Source organism: Bombina bombina, chromosome 6, assembly GCF_027579735.1.
Source record: "Bombina bombina isolate aBomBom1 chromosome 6, aBomBom1.pri, whole genome shotgun sequence".
Taxonomy (NCBI): domain Eukaryota; kingdom Metazoa; phylum Chordata; class Amphibia; order Anura; family Bombinatoridae; genus Bombina; species Bombina bombina.
Window position 1 is genome coordinate 626,336,614 of NC_069504.1, and position 21,477 is coordinate 626,358,090.

The window sequence follows — 21,477 nt, forward strand, 5'->3', positions numbered from 1 at the left end:
TCAGTCTATCTTTGGTTTGGCTAATTTAGTGACTAAAATGGCCGGCTGAAGGATCCAACCAGGAAACAGATGGAAAGGATGATTCCCTTGCATCATTTATATACACACTCTTTGACTCAGGCATTTCCTTTCCTATTGTCTAACTTTGATTGTTGAACTCATACAGTATACATGTTCAATTTTATATTATATAAGGAAAATTCTAGTTTGTTTTTTCTTAAAATCATATCAGTAAATAGTTCTCAGGACATCCTTACATGGCTCAGTTATTTTTTAATTTGTACACTGTATGTTTAATGGCAAAACGGACAATAGACTGTATGATGTTTATTTTAAAACTCTCAATGGACTGCACTAGTTTACGCAAAACTAGTGCTCAGTAGAGCAGATGTTTTATTATGGAGAGTTATTGCAGTTTGTTTACTGGTAATACTGAATTGAGGAACGTCTCTAAACATTTCTGACACTTTACACATAAATGGGGCATGGACCACTTTGGGATTGGATTAAATGTGGTAAAAACACTGGCTCTGTCAATTATGGAGTGTTTGGGGAGTTATTCAATTGAAAAGTAATTGCAGAAAACAAGGGGTTGCTGCATTTTATACATTTTGTACAATGATGATAATCCATTAAAATACTACAGAAAGTCTTGTAATTATGAACTGCTTTATGTTTCTTTAACCCCTTCACTGCCAAGCCTTTTTCATACCCATACTAAGCAAATTTGTAGCATTTTGTTTGTATAACCCATAAAAATTATATATTTTTTAACAGCCAAGCAAATTCATATAATATACTATTATTAAATGTACAATACAACAACAACAAAAATGAATTCAGTAATCAACATTTAAAATAGCCAAGTGACCTTTGTTGCTAATTTGGTGAACTTACTAAATTGTCATCAATGGTCTCTAAATTTTAACGAGGGCCAATAGAAATTTTTAGGGGGTGGAAATAAACTAGAGGGGTCCAGTTGTGCCAGGATAGAAATAAAAGCATTATACAGATAAATTGAACATATTTATTTGAGAGAGGAACTTGTCCACTGTAAAATAAAATTTGCTGGGGTCTAACAACTATTCATTTTTTTTATGATTTGTCCCTAAAAATCCCCTTCCCAGTAAGGCCCCATTTTTAACTATTTTCTTTAATTTTATTATTGTTTTTTTTTTTTTTGGGGGGGGGGGGTGCTTGGTGCTTTCCAAGACCATTTGAAATGAGGGATCAGGGGGGGTTGTAGCTGTTAAGGGAGCTAAGTTTGAGGGCTTTAATAATCTCTCCCATCCCGCACCCTTCCTGCTATTTTAATTTCCTTTTTCCACCCTTTGTGACATCACCAGCACATTGAAGCCTTGGGGGTGCTGCCCACTATGCCTCTGATTACGGACTGTAGTGGAACATTGAAAACAGCTTTTGGATCTTCAATAACAATTCATGATAACCATAGGTCTTCTTTCGCACACATGTCACAATGACAACAGGTCATATTTGTCTTACACAGGTCACCATGTGTATAAATGGGTCTAAATGGGTCGTCCTTTACACACTGGCTGTATGTCATAAGGGTGCTGTGCATCAATGTGGTTAAAAACGAAGAATGCTATATATATATATATATATATATATATATATATATATATGTGTGTGTATATATATATATATGTGTGTGTATATATATATATATATATATATGTGTGTGTATATATATATATATATATATATATATGTGTGTGTATATATATATATATATATATATATATATATATATATATGTGTGTGTGTGTATATATATATATATATATATATATATATATATGTGTGTGTGTGTATATATATATATATATATATATATATATATAAGTATGTGTGTGTGTGTGTGTATATATATATATATATATATATATATATATATGTGTGTGTGTGTATATATATATATATATATATATATATATATATATGTGTGTGTGTGTGTGTATATATATATATATATATATATATATATATATATATATATATATGTGTGTATATATATATATATATATATATATGTGTGTGTGTGTATATATATATATATATATATATATATATATATATATATGTGTGTGTGTGTGTATATATATATATATATATATATATATATATATATCCATCTTATAAAAGATCACCATTTAAAAAACGTGTATATTAGCAACCTCAAACTTTGTTACAGTGATCATTCAACACTAACGCATCTATTCGCTATATATAAACATTACATAATATTTTCAAATATCCTTTTTTAGATTCAGCTAAATCTGAGCTTGCAGTTATTTCACTGGAAAGACTGTTTAGTTTGCTTGAAAAAAAAATCTTAAACTTTGCTTTAGTTATGTTTCATTGATTTCCATGGTATGTACCTGCATCTAAAGAGTTGCATGCACATAAAACTTTCAGACTTTGGAATTGCACTTTAAATTGCACATAGCATGATGAAAATACCCACTAGGATGCTAGAAGCACAACCCTCAAGCTGTAGATTAGTGAAGGCATTTCAGAGAATTTACAGGATTTTTAATCTTTTTATATATGATCTTAAATTATCACAAATAAAAAAAAAAAAACACTTCAAAAGACATTACCTGTAGTCACTGGCACACAAAGCAGGAAAAACAAAAATCATTAAAAAAAAAATAAAAAAACATGGATGGTTAGTTATAGCTGTTGGCCAAAATATATACGCCCTGGTGCCTCAACAAGGCCTTTCCGGTGATTGGCTTCTAACCTCAGACATCCTTTTTGGCTTTTATTAATGCTTGCTCATTGAACCTGTGAGGAGGTTCTAACTAAATTTAGTCTCCCTTTACAAAACATAGTAATGGACTGCATTAGAGTTGTTGTATTTAGGATTGCAATCAAGACAGTATTTTACCATCAAAAGTTCAGGCCAATTTAGAAATTAAAGAATAAATATATAAATATATATATATAATCTCTGTTCATTGTGAAACTTGTTCTGAGTGTGATGGAATCTAAGTATAAACACATGACAATTTAAAACTTGCCCTAGCAACTTTAGTTTTTAAGTTATGTTGCATAATTTTTTATGAAAATGTATGCCAACGAGCAAGGTTGTTACTTTTTATCTTATATGTATGTGTGTGTGTATGTATATGTATGTATGTATGTGTGTGTGTGTGTATATGTATATGTATGTATGTATGTGTGTGTGTGTGTATATATATATATATATATATATATATATATATATATATATATATATATATATATATATATATATATATAATTTCACATAAATCTTGTTTACCTTTCTCGGCCTATTTCTCACAGAGGCGGGACATGTTCGAGAGAGATGTCTGGCGTAGAGTTTAGAAGTAGAGGTTAACAGGGACCTGGCACTAATATATAGTCTCAGTTTGCAGAAAATATAAGTTAAACAGAAATGGTTTTACTGCAGCATAACTTGCATTTCTTGCAGTTTGGTATACATTACTCTTCTGTCCGTTGAATGAGTTTGTGTATTTTGAACAAGCTTCACCTCAATGAAAAATCAGTAAGAACTGCAGTGGCAAAATGCTTAGTGAATGTAATAAGAATTTGTAAAATCGGAATCCTAAATATACTGTATAGATTCTACTATAGAAAATCTAAATGCATTAAACGTAACAGAGAAAACAGAATACTTATAATAAAATAAAAAGGACAAAATATGAAGTCTAAAGTAAAATACAAAGCACAAAGTGTATATGTAACAAAATCTGTCATGCACTGCTATATTGCATAGTGATATTCTCCCTTCACATACAGAAAGGCAGGAACACCCTTAGAGAATCAGAGCGAAATTCACCTTTTATAGAATTTTGCAAGGAATTTGACAGAACTGGTGGATCAATTTAGATAATTTCATCTAAGCTTAGAGATTAAGAGTATCGGGCCCTCTGTTTCTTCACATACTCCCCAAACTATATAGTTTTAACACTAAACTTCATTCTGTTTTTAAAGCAAGCAAGCCGTTTTGTGATGTTTAAATACTGATAACAGTGGAACTTCATTGTGGAATCATTTTGTTCTGTGCTATGACTATATTTAAATAAAATACTTTTCAAATATACAGTCTCTAGCACTTTGGTTTATTTATTAGAATCATTGCCAAGTTTTGTGGTATTCTTAATGTTAACGATACAGTGACATCAATTTCCTGTTTTTGGAAGGGCCGATTCCAATTTAGATAATAATTTTACACTAGATGTTCTGTTATGAGCTATTTAAGACAATTATAAGAAGAATTAAAAATATCTGTATTATTACACACAAGCACACTTTAAGGGAAAAGCTTAACATTATTAATTTGATGAAGAAATAATTTGAATGACTTCTAATAAGAGGAATGTATAAAGTCTAGTATAGCTCTGTCTACAAATTATAATTTTTTCCCTTTAAAAACTTCAATGCATTCAAGTGGGCTTAGCTTGATAGGAGAGCTGACATTCTTATCTTATTCTCTCAAACCATAGAGGCCTCATCTTATCTTTGACTGTATACACCAGGAGTGGGCAAGTGGTAGATCGCGGCCTACCAGTGGACCACGAGTGAATTTTGAGGTGACCGCCTGGAATATTTCAAAAGTCTGCATAATAAGAGAGATATTTCTCAATCATCTAGATTCTGAGTGAAGAGCCTCACCACCATAGATGAATGAGAAATGTTCTCTTAGGCAGATTTTTGAAATTGGCTATGAGTCTATTACGGATGTATTTGTACTTCAGTATGTGCGGCGCTGCTGTAGCTGAACTCGCTGCTCCAGCTTTGGTTACTGCCTGTCCCAAACTCTCCTACTTTTTGTCTCAAGAGCGGTCAGTCCATAGTACAGACTCTTCAAGCGCCAGGCTAAGATGCTGCTCGGTTTCCCAGGGTTTGGCAGTTCCAGGTCCTGCTCTGTCTGATATTCTGCTGCTACTTTCTAGTTCTGTCCTCCGTTACATGTCACCAGGCTCTGCTGGGTGAATGGTCTGGTAGTGTTTATCCCCCAGGTACTGTTACTCCCCTCAGGTTCTTTTACTTACTTTGTACCAGGCTTTGATGCTGCTCTCTGATACTTTCTCTGACACACTAATAGCTATAATTTGTGCTAGTTTCTGCAGCTTTCTGTCCTCAGAGTTTGCAGGTCAGTGATGTTGCTACTATACCAGTTTCTAGTTGCTATGTAATGTAGGACCTGCCCCCTAATAAACCTGACATTTCGTCCAGCCAATAAAATTTATTTGTAGAATGAGTCTGTCTATGATTGGCTGAGAATAGTTCATTGTCATCGTTGTACCTGAGCTGTGGGTTTCCCATGTGTTCCAGGCTTGACTACTCTGCTAGCCCTAGACTCAAGCCATCTTGATTGTGAGACTACTTATTCATACGCAGGCGCTGTACACAGATAAGGTTGCTTGATGGTCCAAGCGTGACGTAAAGAGAGAGCTCTCGCAGTAAGTAAAGAGTGCGGCTGTATTTATTATTAAAGAGCTTGGCTGATTTTTAAAGATTTAAACAATTTTTAGCCAGCAGGTCCTATTTGTGGCAAAAATAAAATGTTCAGCCAGCGACTGGTGTGTTTTTTTTTTTTTTTTTTAGTTAGGTGATCACGTCACTTGGAATAAAATTAGAGGTAGCCCTTGCCTTACAAAAGTCTGCCCACCCCTGGTATACACAAAGTCCCCCCACTGGAAATAAGATTTCTTCAGCTGCTCCTTGTTAACATAGCTTTTCTATTACCAATACTACAGTATTGATACTTTTAGTATAGGTGGGGATATAACAGTAGCTATTTTCAGTTTCTTATTTACATGTTCTACGCTTGTATTATATCAGGTTGCTTCTGAATTTCCTTTTGCTAATATACATATTTTTTGTTTTATTATAGATTTTTTGAATATTTCAAAAGACCACAAATCATGTAAGTGTTTCTTTTTCTTTCTTTTTTTTTTTCTAAAAAATAAATGTCTATTTTTGAAATCCTATGCCTTTGATGGTAAATATCCGTTCCATTGTTTTGACATCTCTTGAAACCTAAATGGTTTACTGGTTTTACTGTTTGAGTTTTTTCTATTTTCTCTTCCCCTTTATTTTTGGCATCCATTTGACCCCTTTGTCATCACTTTTTCATTTGTAATTACTTTTACTGCCTGTAGAGTTGACAGTGAATTGTGCATATAACTTCATACAACCACAGTAAGTTCCCCCGCACTGCTGTCGAGAGTGTGCTCTCAAGTCATTCTATCTAAATGACTTTTGTAATGTTTCAAATATGACACTCATTTTATATTTTTTAAATATAAATGTTTTAAGTATTGAAGAAATAAGTTAAAGAAAGTAAAAGAAAATGTTTAAAAGTTTAGTAATATGTTTAATTTCTTCTTGTCTTCTTGTCATGCGCATCTCTCTTGCAGTATGGATGACAAACACAAGTTCATCATTCAGGGGTGGTCCCCCTTCTTATCCCAATCCTGGGGACCTACGCATTGCAGATGGGGAAAGGAGACTACAGTCCTTTTCCCCATTCCAGCCCTGTGATGTGACATGCTGAAGCTTGTAGAGAAACACAGGACACCAGAGGCAGTGGGCTTAAGAAGCCAGTATCTCAGCCCACATGCCAATTATAGGGACATGTGACCCCTCATTTGTAAGTTTTAAGGGACCACCGTAAAAACATAAATTACCTGCAGCAGCATTTAAAATGCTATGTCACCAGAGACGGACTCTAATTGAGTCCCTGTCCCCCCCTCATTTGGGCTAAAGGGACAAGTTACTTCTTATTTAAAAGAGGTGAGTCGCATGTTCCTGTAATTTGCAGGTAATTGCTGAAAAAAACTGTTAAAACGTGCAGCAGCATTTAAAATGCTTTATAACCAGAGCCCCTATCTCCCCCTTCCCCATTTGGTCTAGAGGGACAAGTGACCCTTCATGTAAAATGCCATACTCCCCTATTTCAAATGAGTGGTCACTTACCCCCAGCATGCAGCTGATCACCATAACATTAAAAATGGTGATCTACTACAGAGCTCCCATCTGATTTATGTAGATGGGTATGAGACCCCTCATGCTAAAGAGGGTATTCCTCTCTTTCAAAAAAGGGGTCATTCCCTCTCCAATTTTCTGCCCTAAGTAGACAGCTGTGTTGTGTTTGAGAAAGGCTAGGGGCACTTTTAGAGCCCCTCTTCTTCCCCCCAGTTGAAAAGAGGGGAACCATCTTTTTCCAGTGTGAGGGTCTCCTATCCCTGTCATTAGTTGGTAATTTCCATTTTTATGCCATTCACATACTTAACCCTTTCATGACAGGGTCAATTTGTTTACATCGGAACAACGTTCCGATGTAGACAAATTGAAATCCCACGATTGTGAGATTTTAATGATGAGATTAGGTCGGGGGGGGCGTCCTCCAGGCCGCAATCCCATTGTGGAAGTGCCGTGGACTTCAGGACAGCCAAACGGCTAGGGCGTTTTATTCCGTCCTAGCGGAGCTAAAGCCTGGCCCGGTTAGGACGGAATATAACGTAACGGCCTTTAAAGGTTAAATGGTCATGAAACCCAAAATAAAGTTTTCAGTAGCTTCAGAGCCTACCTAGGTATTCTTTTCAACAAAGGATACATTGAAACAAATCAAATTAAATAATATAAATCATTTGGAAAGCTATTAAGAATTGCATGTTCTATCAGAAAAATGGAAGAAGAAAAAATTGTGCGTTGTGTCTCTTTAAATTATATACTGTAAAGACAGCATTCAACACCCATACACAAAATACTCCTCACATGAAAGAGGAAATTGCCCTTACGGGCAAACGAGTGGTCTCTTGCCTCGTTTCATATACCTTTAACAAATCAAGGGAGAATTAAATCTCTTGAACAGTATACGGCCGTTCATTGGTTGAGAGTATGTAAGTATAACACTTCTTATTGGCTCACCAGCAGTTTCTTGCATGAGAGCTGCAATTACTTGCAGTTCACAAGGGGGATTTTACCTATGTGTTTAAAGTGATAGTCTAGTCAAAATTAAACTTTGTGCAATTATGGCACACATGGTTGTAAATGCTTCTCTGGGATCCCCTTTTTTTCGGAAATAGCAGACATATATGGCTTTGGCATTGCTTTTTGGTAATTAGAAGGCCGCTAAATGCCGCTGCACACCACATGTGTATTATGCCCAGCAGTGAAGCGGTTAATTAGGGAGCTTGTAGGGTTAATTTTAGCTTTATTGTAGTAGACAACCCAAAGTATTGATCTAGGCCCATTTTGGTATATTTAATGCCACCATTTCACCGCCAAATGCGTTCAAATAAAGAAAGTTGTTCTCTTTTTCACAAACTTTAGGTTTCTCAATGAAATGATTTACAAATAACTTGTGCAATTATGGCACAAATGGTTGTAAATACTTCTCTGGGATTCCTTTTGTTCAGAAATAGCAGACATATATGGCTTTGGCATTGCTTTTTGGTAATTAGAAGGCTGCTAAATGCCGCTGCGCACCACACTTGTATTATGCAGTGAAGGGGTTAATTAGGTATCTTTTAGGGAGCTTGTAGGGTTAATTTTAGCTTTAGTGCAGAGATCAGCCTCCCACCTGATACATCCCACCCCCTGATCTCTCCCTTACTCCTCTCAAACAGCTCTCTTCCCTCCCCCACCCCCAATTATCCCCACCATCTTAAGTACTGGCAGAAAGTCTGCAAGTACTAAAATAAAAGGCTTTTTAAAAAAAATAAAAAAATAAAAATAAATATATATATATATATATATATATATATATATATATATATATTCTGCAGTGTAGGATTCCCCTTTAGCCCCAACTTACCTGATCCCCCCCCCCCCAAACAGCTCTCTAACCCTCCCCCCTCTACCTATTTGCTGCCATCATTTTTTTTATTGTTTTAAATGATAGATAATCCCTTTATTACCCATTCCCCAGTTTTGCACATAAAACATGGTTATAATAATACACTTTTTACCTCTGTTATTACCTTGTTTCTAAGCATCTTCTGACAGCCCCCTGATCACATGACTTTATCTATTGACTTGCATTTAAGCCAATTAGTGCTGTGTTGTTAGAATCCACGGGCGTCAGCGCAATATTATCTATGTGGCTCACATGAACTAGCTTCCCCCTGATGTGAAAAGTAAATTCAAAAGCATGTGATCATGGGGCTGTCTTTAGGGACTTAGAAACGGACATAAATTTAGAGGTTTAAAGGTTATAAACTATGTTAATATAACCATGTTGGTTGTGCAAAGCTGGGGAATGGGTAGTTAAGGCATTATCTATCTTTTTTAAACAATAACAATTGTTGTGTTGACTGTCCCTTTAAACATTAAATAAATGCTAGATAGAATGATGCATTCAAATAAAAGATTTGTCTGAGAATTGCATGTAAATGTATTTTTTTAAAGTTTTATAAGTTGTTTAAATAGTGAGAAAATAAGTGTAAAGATTTAATGTCTATAAACAATGGGAGCTGCCATGTTGTAACCCTGCTGTGGCCAAATAAGTCAAGAGTGTGCATCCAGTGGCTGTGTTCTGTTCTTCTATTTCTAACAGGAACTGAAATGCTCACAATTTCAGAATAGAATTACAGGAAAAGGGGACAAAATAAATATATTGCAGTGTGTATATATGTGTGTGTGTGTGTATGTGTATATATATATATATATATATATATATATATATATATATATATATATATATATATATATATATATATACACACACACACACACACACACACACACACACACACACACACACACACTGTATATATATATATATATTATATATATATATATATATATATATATATATTTATATATATATATAGAGAGAGAGAGATTATCATTTTATATTATTATCTCAAAGTGTTTAATGTCCTTTTATGGATTCTGTTTATACAAGCATCACAAGTACACCTTGGCTTAACTATTTTATTAACAAAAATGCTCTTTTTATGAAGTCAAGAAGTAAATTTTCAGCTACAAATGTGTCTAGTCTTATTTTTCTTGTCTTTCATAATATTTATGGTATCTTTTATTTCCCTGTGCTCATTTTTTTTTTAATTTTTTTTTGGTCTTGTACCCTGTAGTCTCTTTCCCAGGTTAAGAATAGGTGTTTGCAGGACACAAATAATAAATCCTTTATTCACCTAATAGCTAAAGGGGAGAGCAATTAATAGGAGACAATTCCCAGGCCTGGGAAATATGTTTTCAAGAAGAATGACTTAATTAAGTCTGCTGCTTGTTCTCTTTCCAAATGTTGTCCAGACCAGCACTGTTTCACCGTACGGATGTGGATCGTGCCAAAATGGTGCATAATGAAATAAACTGCACTGGCACTGTCTATCATTTTTAATGCTTTGCCTACTTAAAAAATGCAACCCTTTAACTGGTATAAATTGTACGGTGCAGTTGTATTTAGTACATAGTATACTAGAAATGTTTTATTGCTTAAATAGATAACACCTTTACTACCCATTTCCCAACTTTGCAAAGACATCATTGTTATTTTAATATACTTTATAACTTCTAAACCTCTAAATTTCTGCCTGTTTCTAAGCCCCAGCAGGCCACCTCTTATCTCAGTGCATTTTATTAGCCAGACATGTTCATGTTTGCCATATAGATACAAATGTGCTCACTCCTATTGTAAAATGTTCTTTTTTGTTGTTAGTATCTTTTGCTGAAAAGCAGGGACATAAGCTCAGGAGCATGCACGTGCATGGAGCACTATATGGTAGCAGTTTTGCAAGATTGTTATGTATTTACAAGAGCACTAGATGGCAGCACTGTTTCCTGCCATGTAGTGCTCCAGTCACCTACCTCTTCAACAAGGAATACCATGGGAACCAAGCACATTTGATCATGTAAGTCAATTGGAAAGTTTTTATAAAATTGTCTGCTGTATCTGAATTCCCATATGGGGGATTCATATCCCTTTAATCACAGTTAGTATGTGATCATTTGTACACTATATTTCTTTATTCTGCAAGATTACAATCTGAAACAATGGCTACAATAAATAGAGAATTAACAATCATAAAAACAAATGTAATGGAGTAAAGATGGACCTAGTGATCTTTTTTTTTTTTACCCTCTGCTTATTGTCACCTTTTAAATGTCAGGTGGAGTTAACTATTGTCCATAGTATTGCATAATACAAGAAAGGTCCTGTGGGCAGTTTACATTTTATTCCGTAAGATAAGGGGAGCCTATGGAGACACTATCAGAGCAATAAAGCACACGTGGTTAGGTGAGCAAGGAAATGTAGTCATGCTGTGGTATTTAATGGACTGCACTGTGGACAGATGGATGGCTGAAGTATAGAAAAATTGCATATTTTTTTTAAAGATATCTTGTAGATAAAGTTCAAAAGCTTTAGTCATAGACTGAATTTAAGGTCAAACATGACATCATGGCAGTGGGAATAGGAAATTAAAGTGATGGCATTATCTTCTGCTATTAATGTTGAGCTTTGGCGAGCTAGAGGACTTCCAAGATGTGACACTGGAAAGAGTTGAAGTAAATAAATTGGGCTGTGAATTATGTAGTAAAGAGAATGCACATTTGAGGTTGAAGGGCATAGCTTTTAGAGGTTAAAAGTAATTCTGTTCTGAGATGTTGAAGCATGGCTTGATGTATTCATGAGCTTGGAAGCCACAGATCTTAAAAGTTTATATAACATAATATATTGTTTTATATTGAATTCTGTGAGGTTGAGGAAGTATAATTTCTCCAACATTGGTGTGTTCCCCAACAGGAAATGGCAAAGAGTCCCAGCAAAGCTGGCCATATAGTCCCTCCTAGGCTCCGCCCACCCCAGTCATTCTCTTTGCCGTTGCACAGGCAACATCTCCACGGAGATGGTTAAGAGTATGTGGTGTTTAGTTGTAGTTTTTTATTCTACTATCAAGAGTTTGTTATTTTAAAATAGTGCTGGTATGTACTATTTACTCTGAAACAGAAAAAGATGAAGAATTCTGTTTGTGAGAGGAAGATGATTTTAGCAGACAGTAACTAAAATCCTTTGCTGTTTCCACATAGGACTGTTGAGATGAAGTAACTTCAGTTGGGGGAAACAGTTAGCAGACTTTTCTGCTTAAGGTATGACTAGCCATATTTCTAACAAGACTGTGTAATGCTGGAAGGCTGTCATTTCCCCTCATGGGGACCGGTAAGCCATTTTCTTAGTCTCAAGCAGAATAAAGGGCTTAATATGGGCTATAAAACTGGTAGACACTTTTATGGGCAAAATCGATTGCTTTATTTGGGCATTTTATACATGTTTATGCTAGTTTTTCACATTTATAAACTTGGGAACGTTTTTTAACGTCAGGCACTATGTTAGACACCTTTTCCAGTCAGGAAGGGCCTTCCCAGTTGTAGGCTGAGCCTCATTTTCGCGCCATTACTGCGCAGTTGTTTTTGAGAGCAAAATAGTTGGAAAAGTTCCTAGAAGGCGTCATTTGGTATCGTATTCCCCTCTGGGCTTGGTAGAGTCGCAGCAAAGGCTGTAGCTGGGACTGTAGAAGGGTTAAAACTGTAACCGGCTCCGGTTTCGTTATTTTAAGGGTTAAAGCTTTGAAAATTGTTGTGCAATACTTTTAATGCTTTAAGACACTGTGGTGAAATTTGGGTAAATTTTGAACAATTCCTTCATATTTTTTCACTTATTCAGTAATAAAGTGTGCTCTGTTTAAAATTTAAAGAGACAGTAACGGTTTTGTTTTAAAACGGTTTTTGTGTTTTACTGACAAGTTTAAGCCTGTTTAACATGTCTGTGCCTTCAGATAAGCTATGTTCTATATGTATGAAAGTCAATGTGTCTCCCCCTTGTAAATTATGTGATAATTGTGCCAAAGCGTCCAAACAAAGTAAGGACAGTACTGTCACAGATAATAAAGTTACCCAAGATGATTCTTCAGATGAAGGGAGTAGACATGGTTCTACATCATCTCCTTCTGTGTCTACACCAGTTTTGCCCACGCAGGAGGCCCCTAGTACTTCTAGCGCGCCAATGCTTATTACCATGCAACAATTGACGGCTGTAATGGATAACTCCATAGCAAATATTTTATCCAAAATGCCTGCATATCAGAGAAAGCGCGATTGCTCTGTTTTAAACACTGAAGAGCAGGAGGGCGCTGATGATAATTGTTCTGTCAAACCCTCACACCAATCTGAAGGGGCCATGAGGGAGGTTTTGTCAGATGGGGAAATTTCAGATTCAGGAAAAATTTCCCAACAGGCTGAACCTGATGTTGTGACATTTAAATTTAAATTAGAACATCTCCGCGCACTGCTTAAGGAGGTGTTATCTACTCTGGATGATTGTGACAACCTGGTCATTCCAGAAAAATTATGCAAGATGGACAAGTTCCTAGAGGTTCCGGTGCACCCCGACGCTTTTCCTATACCCAAGCGGGTGGCGGACATAGTGAATAAGGAATGGGAGAAGCCCGGCATACCTTTTGTTCCCCCTCCTATATTTAAGAAATTATTTCCTATGGTCGACCCCAGAAAGGACTTATGGCAGACAGTCCCTAAGGTCGAGAGGGCAGTTTCTACTCTAAACAAGCGCACTACTATTCCTATCGAGGATAATTGTGCTTTCAAAGATCCTATGGATAAAAAATTGGAGGGTTTGCTTAAAGATTTTTATACAGCAAGGTTACCTTCTTCAACCCATTTCGTGCATTGTTCCTGTCACTACAGCAGCGTGGTTCTGGTTCGAGGAACTAGAAAAGTCGCTCAGTAGAGAGACTCCATATGAGGAGGTTATGGACAGAGTTCACGCACTTAAGTTGGCTAACTCCTTTATTTTAGATGCCGCTTTGCAAATAGCTAGGTTAGCGGCGAAAAATTCAGGGTTTGCAATTGTGGCGCGCAGAGCGCTTTGGTTAAAGTCTTGGTCAGCGGATGTATCATCCAAGACAAAATTGCTTAATATCCCCTTCAAGGGTAAAACTCTCTTTGGGCCAGAATTGAAAGAGATTATCTCAGACATCACTGGGGGAAAGGGCCACGCCCTCCCACAAGATAGGCCTTTCAAAGCCAAGAATAAGTCTAATTTTCGTTCCTTTCGTAATTTCAGGAACGGACCTGGCTCTAATTCTGCATCCTCTAAGCAAGAGGGTAATACCTCACAGACCAAACCAGCCTGGAAACCGATGCAAGGCTGGAACAAGGGTAAGCAGGTCAAGAAGCCTGCCGCTGCTAACAAAACAGCATGAAGGAGTAGCCCCCGATCCGGGACCGGATCTAGTGGGGGGCAGACTCTCTCTCTTTGCTCAGGCTTGGGCAAGAGATGTTCAGGATCCCTGGACGCTAGAAATAGTTTCTCAGGGTTATCTTCTGGAATTCAAGGAACTACCCCCAAGGGGAAGGTTCCACATTGTGTAGAAGACCTGTTAAAGATGGGGGTGATACACTCAGTTCCAACAGTGGAACAAGGAATGGGATTTTACTCAAATCTGTTTGTAGTTCCCAAAAAAGAGGGAACTTTCAGACCAATCCTGGATTTAAAGATCCTAAACAAATTTCTCAGAGTACCATCGTTCAAGATGGAAACCATTCGAACGATTCTACCCACAATTCAGGAAGGTCAATTTATGACTACCGTGGATCTAAAGGATGCGTATCTACATATCCCTATCCACAAAGAACATCATCAGTTCCTAAGGTTCGCCTTTCTGGACAAACATTACCAGTTTGTGGCACTCCCATTCGGGTTAGCCACTGCTCCAAGGATTTTCACAAAGGTACTCGGTTTCCTTCTAGCGGTTCTAAGACCAAGGGGCATTGCAGTAGTACCGTACTTGGACGACATTCTAATACAAGCGTCGTCTCTTTCAAGGGCAAAGGCTCACTCTGGCCTTTCTCAGATCTCACGGATGGAAGGTGAACATAGGAAAAAGTTCCCTGTCTCCGTCGACAAGATTTCCCTTCTTGGGAACAATAATAGATTCCTTAGAAATGAGGATTTTCTTGGCAGAAATCAGAAAGTTAAAACTTCTAAACGCTTGTCAAGTTCTTCATTCTATTCCTCGTCCTTCCGTAGCTCAGTGCATGGAAGTAGTAGGTTTGATGGTTGCAGCAATGGACATAGTTCCTTTTGCGCAAATTCATCTAAGACCATTACAACTGTGCATGCTGAAACAGTGGAATGGGGACTATACAGACTTGTCTCCAGTGATTCAAGTAGATCAGAAGACCAGAGACTCACTCCGTTGGTGGCTAACCCAGGATCACCTATCCCAGGGAATGAGCTTCCGCAGTCCAGAGTGGGTCATCGTCACGACCGACGCCAGCCTAGTTGGCTGGGGCGCGGTCTGGGAATCCCTGAAAGCTCACGGGCTGTGGTCTCGGGAAGAGTCTCTTCTCCCGATAAACATTCTGGAACTAAGAGCGATATTCAATGCTCTCAGGGCTTGGCCTCAGCTAGCAAAGGCCAGATTCATAAGGTTCCAATCAGACAACATGACGACTGTTGCGTATCTCAATCATCAGGGGGGAACAAGGAGTTCCCTGGCGATGAAAGAAGTGACCAAAATAATACAATGGGCGGAGAATCACTCCTGCCACCTATCTGCGATCCACATCCCAGGTGTGGAAAACTGGGAAGCGGATTATTTGAGTCGTCAGACATTCCATCCGGGGGAGTGGGAACTCCACCCGGAGATCTTTGCCCAGTTGACGCAACTATGGGGCATTCCAGATATGGATCTGATGGCGTCTCGTCAGAACTTCAAGGTTCCTTGCTACGGGTCCAGATCAAGGGATCCCAAGGCGACTCTAGTGGATGCACTAGTAGCGCCTTGGGCCTTCAACCTAGCTTATGTGTTTTCACCGTTTCCTCTCATTCCCAGGCTGGTAGCCAGGATCAAACAGGAGAGGGCCTCGGTGATCTTAATAGCTCCTGCGTGGCCACGCAGGACTTGGTATGCAGACCTGGTGAATATGTCATCGGTTCCACCATGGAAGCTACCTTTGAGACAGGACCTTCTTGTTCAGGGTCCATTCGAACATCCAAATCTGGTTTCTCTCCAGCTGACGGCTTGGAGATTGAACGCTTGTTTCTATCAAAGCGTGGGTTTTCAGATTCCGTGATAGATACTCTGGTTCAAGCCAGAAAACTGGTAACTAGAAAGATTTACCATAAAATATGGAAAAGATATATCTGCTGGTGTGAATCCAAGGGATTCCCATGGAATAAGATAAAGATTCCTAGGATTCTTTCCTTTCTACAAGAAGGTTTGGATAAAGGATTATCTGCGAGTTCTCTAAAGGGACAGATTTCTGCTTTATCTGTCTTACTACACAAACGATTGGCAGTTGTGCCAGATGTTCAAGCATTTGTTCAGGCTTTGGTTAGGATCAAGCCTGTTTACAGACCTTTGACTCCTCCCTGGAGTTTAAATCTAGTTCTTTCAGTTCTTCAAGGGGTTCCGTTTGAACCTTTACATTCCATAGATATTAAGTTGTTATCTTGGAAAGTTTTGTTTTTGGTTGCTATTTCTTCTGCTAGAAGAGTTTCTGAGTTATCTGCTCTACAGTGTACTCCACCCTATCTGGTGTTCCATTCAGATAAGGTTGTTCTGCGTACTAAGCCTGGTTTTTTACCAAAGGTTGTTTCCAACAAAAATATTAATCAGGAGATAGTTGTACCTTCTTTGTGTCCGAATCCAGTTTCAAAGAAGGAACGTTTGCTACACAATTTAGATGTAATCCGTGCTCTAAAGTTCTACTTAGAAGCTACAAAAGCGTTCAGACAAACTTCTTCTCTGTTTGTCGTCTATTCTGGTAAAAGGAGAGGTCAAAAAGCAACTTCTACCTCTCTTTCCTTTTGGCTTAAAAGCATCATCCGATTGGCTTATGAGACTGCCGGACGGCAGCCTCCTGAAAGAATCACAGCTCACTCCACTAGGGCTGTAGCTTCCACATGGGCCTTCAAGAACGAGGCTTCTGTTGATCAGATATGTAAGGCAGCGACTTGGTCTTCACTGCACACTTTTGCCAAATTTTACAAATTTGATACTTTTGCTTCTTCGGAGGCTATTTTTGGGAGAAAGGTTTTGCAAGCCGTGGTGCCTTCCGTTTAGGTGACCTGATTTGCTCCCTCCCTTCATCCGTGTCCTAAAGCTTTGGTATTGGTTCCCACAAGTAAGGATGACGCCGTGGACCGGACACACCAATGTTGGAGAAAACAGAATTTATGCTTACCTGATAAATTACTTTCTCAAAGGGTGTGTCCGGTCCACGGCCCGCCCTGGTTTTTTAATCAGGTCCGATGAATTATTTTCTTTAACTACAGTCACCACAACACCCTATGGTTTCTCCTATTTTTTCCTCCTGTCCGTCGGTCGAATGACTGGGGTGGGCGGAGCCTAGGAGGGACTATATGGCCAGCTTTGCTGGGACTCTTTGCCATTTCCTGTTGGGGAAGAGATATTCCCACAAGTAAGGATGACGCCGTGGACCGGACACACCGTTGGAGAAAGTAATTTATCAGGTAAGCATAAATTCTGTTTTTAGATGTTTAGTGGAGCTGAGGTCTGGTGATTATGAGGGAAAGCCATGCAAATTTAACTCTTCTTGCTCTTTTTTGGACTTCAGATAATTCAGATGCACACAGGTTCAGTGTGTGTTTAGGATTATTGTCCACCTCTTACACACAAGAGAGAATGCATGTCTTTGTAGAACATAGTGGTACTTCTCTATGGTCAAAATTGTATTTGGTCTTGTGCAAGTCACTAACTCCAAAATAGGCAAAGCACACCTGAATCTTTTTCTGCACCAAATTTAATTTAAGGTTTTATACACTGTAGTGTAAGCCTCTTATGCTGCCATCTCCTCACATGTGACTGTAACCAAAACATTTAAAACTTTGATCTGCCAGTAAACGGGATGTTTTTCAAGTCTTCCACCAGGTAATTTCCGTACTATTTGGCTCATGCTAATTGTTCAATACATTACAAGTTCTACTGGGCTCAATTTGTGAATGCAAATGTTTATCCCATAATGATGATAGCACGACATACTGGTGTTCTGGTGGTGTGGTAATTTGTAGGTCTTCTTGGTCTTGCTTTGGATGAAATTTATTTGAATTCAGAATTTAGTTTGTTTTGTACTCCCTACTTAAAAACATTCAACTTAGCTGCTATTTTGTGATGGAACAGTTTTTCAGTACTCATGAGAACAAATTGTCCTCAAATTGCTTCACTAAGAAGCCCTTACAGGGCCATACTAATAATATCAGGTGTTAATCATTAAAAGACAAAATACAACATGCATGTGTGCTAGAATATTATCTTTTCATTAAAATATATAATGACGCAACAGTTTTGAAGAACTCAAATGGTGTGAGAAGAGGATATTCATATAGATGGCAATATCAAATACAGATTAACAAAGAGATCAATATTGTTTTGTCTCAGTGATACATTTTTGTAGAAGTGTTTTTGCTAAAATGTGGATTGTAAAAATGCTTATTTTCAAAACTGAAAATGCTTTCATGTACATTTAAATTTTGAGTTTTTGTCTCTTTAAATTATAATTAATCCCCAGAAGTAATCCAGTCAGGGCCATATCATGTTCTTCCCAAGTTATTTTTCTCTTTAGTTTCCTTTGCATATGTGGGACTGTTGTCTAGTGAATTTCTGTGGTGCATGCCTTAGAATAGAGACTCTCATTGCTTTACAAAGCCTCTTATTGTGTAGTACATCAATGAAAATGCTTCTCATCATTTATCTCTTTAATTATCTATGCAAAAGGGTAACACCTGTTTATTGAAGCAAGACTTATCTTTGAGTCCACAGATGGGCTTATAGCCCATTGTATCTCCATATCACAAGTGGAGGCTCAGTGACAAACTTCTTCCATATTTTGTATGCTTTTGTTCTCTCCTTGGTTGAGTTTGTTTCTCGTTTTCTATATACTAATGATGACCCATGGGCATTACTTTCCCTAAGTATTATGGCTGAAAACCAAATATGGCCCCATTGCCCGTTGTGCCTAGAAGGATATATATAGCATGAGGTCTATGCAAGGCCAAAACATAATCTTGTTTAGAGAGGGATTGCATAGTGCTTCAGGACTGGACGGTCCTTTTTTTAGTCAGGATCAGACTGATATACTGCAGGAAAGTTCCTCTCAGTGAAATGCACTGCCACTTAAGCAATGGCTAGCAATAGGGTAAGCTATTATGCTTTTATTCATTCCCTGGTTGAGTGCTTCTCTCTTTTTCTGTAACTGCCTATTTTGTTTGCTGGAAATTTCTGGAGATATATATACATAATCTCTTTCATATTGGGGTATCTGCCTTTGTCAAAGTCGTGTTAAGTAAAGTGAAGGTTCTAAGTCTGCTATATTTCGGTGATGATATAACTTTCCAGCAAAACTCTAAGGGCATTTATTACTTACCTTTAATTAAAAAAAGGATCTCATTTATTTTTAGGGGGTTTGTAGAAGTTTGCATTTGACTATATTTGTATAGATATAAGTCCTTATTCAAAATCAAAACTCGCCTCAAAATCAGCAGGCACAGGCAATATTCTATATCAAGTGCTCCGCCTCCGACTGATGTATACAGCTCTTCAGCCAAAACATGAAATGTTGCAGGAAAATATACACAGCTGCAATATTTAACACGCAAGGCAGCAATTTTGGCTTAGAATGCTGTTGAAAAACAAGTTTTTCTAATGCAAGTATATTCCAAGAATGTATCTATTTAATTCTTATGTACATTTACATTTAGACAATCATGCCCTTTTAATGAATGGAGCTTTACATTCTAGAAATGTCAAAGATCAAATGGGGATTAAGATTATAAAGGGAGTAAAATAGTAATGCTTCACAAATCACAGGGAGCAATGGCTTCCTATGATTTTACTTATTTCTCCTAAGTTATTTAAAATATATCTATATAAAAGCAACTTTCTCTAGTTCCTCAAAAGTATGTTTGGCTCCTCATTATTCTTGTTGACTCATAAATTTGATAAAACTTTGGAAATGGCTGCAATAGTCTGTGTATTAAGTGGATCTTAAAGGAACACAGGTGGACTGAAACAGCTGTTTAGTTAAGAGACAATGGTAATAGTGTAATATTTATTTTGGATGTTTGTATGAGATCAGATACAATGACGAGTTATTGCCTCTCTCTTTGTTTCATAGTTTTAAAATGACAATATAATAGATGCTGCGTCTCACACAATCTTAAACATTCTGTACAGATTCATTCTTAAAATTCATCACGTCATCACTTGATGAAGAGTTCCTTCCTGTTTGCCAAGCATCTACTGCCTCTAGCTAGTGACACTAAACAGCCACGTACTTCTCAAATATTCCCTGCTGCATGAAAGCAGAGTTTATAAAAGATATGTTTCTTTCAGGGGGTAATCCTTTAAACGTACAACATTTATTTAGTTTGCTATCAAATCTCACACTGCTTTAAAATTCACTTTGTTTTATAATGAAAATGAAAGGCCTTCTGAAGTTTATTCCCTTAAAGGGACAGTCTACTTCAGATTTTTGTTTTTGTTTACAAAGATAGATAATCCCTTTTATTACCCATTCCCAAGTTTTGCATAACTAACACTGTTATATTAATATACTTGTTATTACCTTTAATCTAAGCCTCTGCAGACTGCCCCCTTGTCTCTGTTCTTTTGATAGACTTGCATTTTAGCCAATCAGTGCTGACTCCTAGGTAAATCCACAGGAGTGAGCACAATGTTAGCTATATTAGCACATGTGAGCTATCGCTGTCTAGCTGTGAAAAACTGTCAAAATGCCCTGAAATAAGAGGCAGCCTTCAAGGGCTTGAAAATTAGCATATGAGCCTACCTAGATTTTGCTTTCAACAAATTATACCAAGAGAACAAAGCAAATTTGATGATAAAAGTCAATTTAAAAGTTGTTTAAAATTGCATGCCCTATCTGAAACATGAAAGTTTAATTTTGACTAGACTGTCCGTTTAAAGGGACGTAACAGTGCAAAAAGAAAATGATCTAATGTGTTACAGCATATTATTATAGTACCCTTGTGTGCATATAAATGTGCTGTTAACCCCTGTAAAGTCCTGAATAGCAATGCTCTATTGGGACTTAGCTGAACACATCTGGTGATCCAATGATAGGAAGAATGTGTGTGTAGTCACCAATCACTAGCTGTCTCCCAGTAGAGCAATTCTGCTTCTGAGCCTACCTTGGTATGCTTTTCATCAAAACATACAACAAGAACAAAGTAAATCTGATAATATAATTACATTGAGAAGTTTCTTAACATTGCATGCTCTATCTGAATCATCAGTTTGTTGACTTCCATGTCCCTTTAACACAGTGCTATTCCAAACCACCCATCAGTGTTCCTTTAATACAAACTTTTTTAGTGCAGTCACTGATTTATGTAGAAGTGTGAAGAACAATTGAATGGATGACTACATTTAAAGG

General features: G+C 37.3%; 1 protein-coding gene across 7 annotated transcripts in view; it reads left to right on the plus strand.

Annotated features, from left to right (window-relative positions):
• The window catches only part of AKAP13 (A-kinase anchoring protein 13), a 521,925-nt gene that overhangs the window by 77,360 nt on the left and 423,088 nt on the right, over positions 1–21,477 (plus strand). For 6 of the 7 annotated variants that reach the window (XM_053717637.1, XM_053717639.1, XM_053717640.1 and 3 more), the window contains exon 2: positions 5,912–5,944. The exons of the other annotated variant lie outside the window; for it this stretch is intronic. The gene's annotated coding sequence lies outside the window, so the exon portion shown is untranslated. The remainder of the gene's footprint in view (positions 1–5,911; positions 5,945–21,477) is intronic. 7 annotated transcript variants of the gene reach the window in all.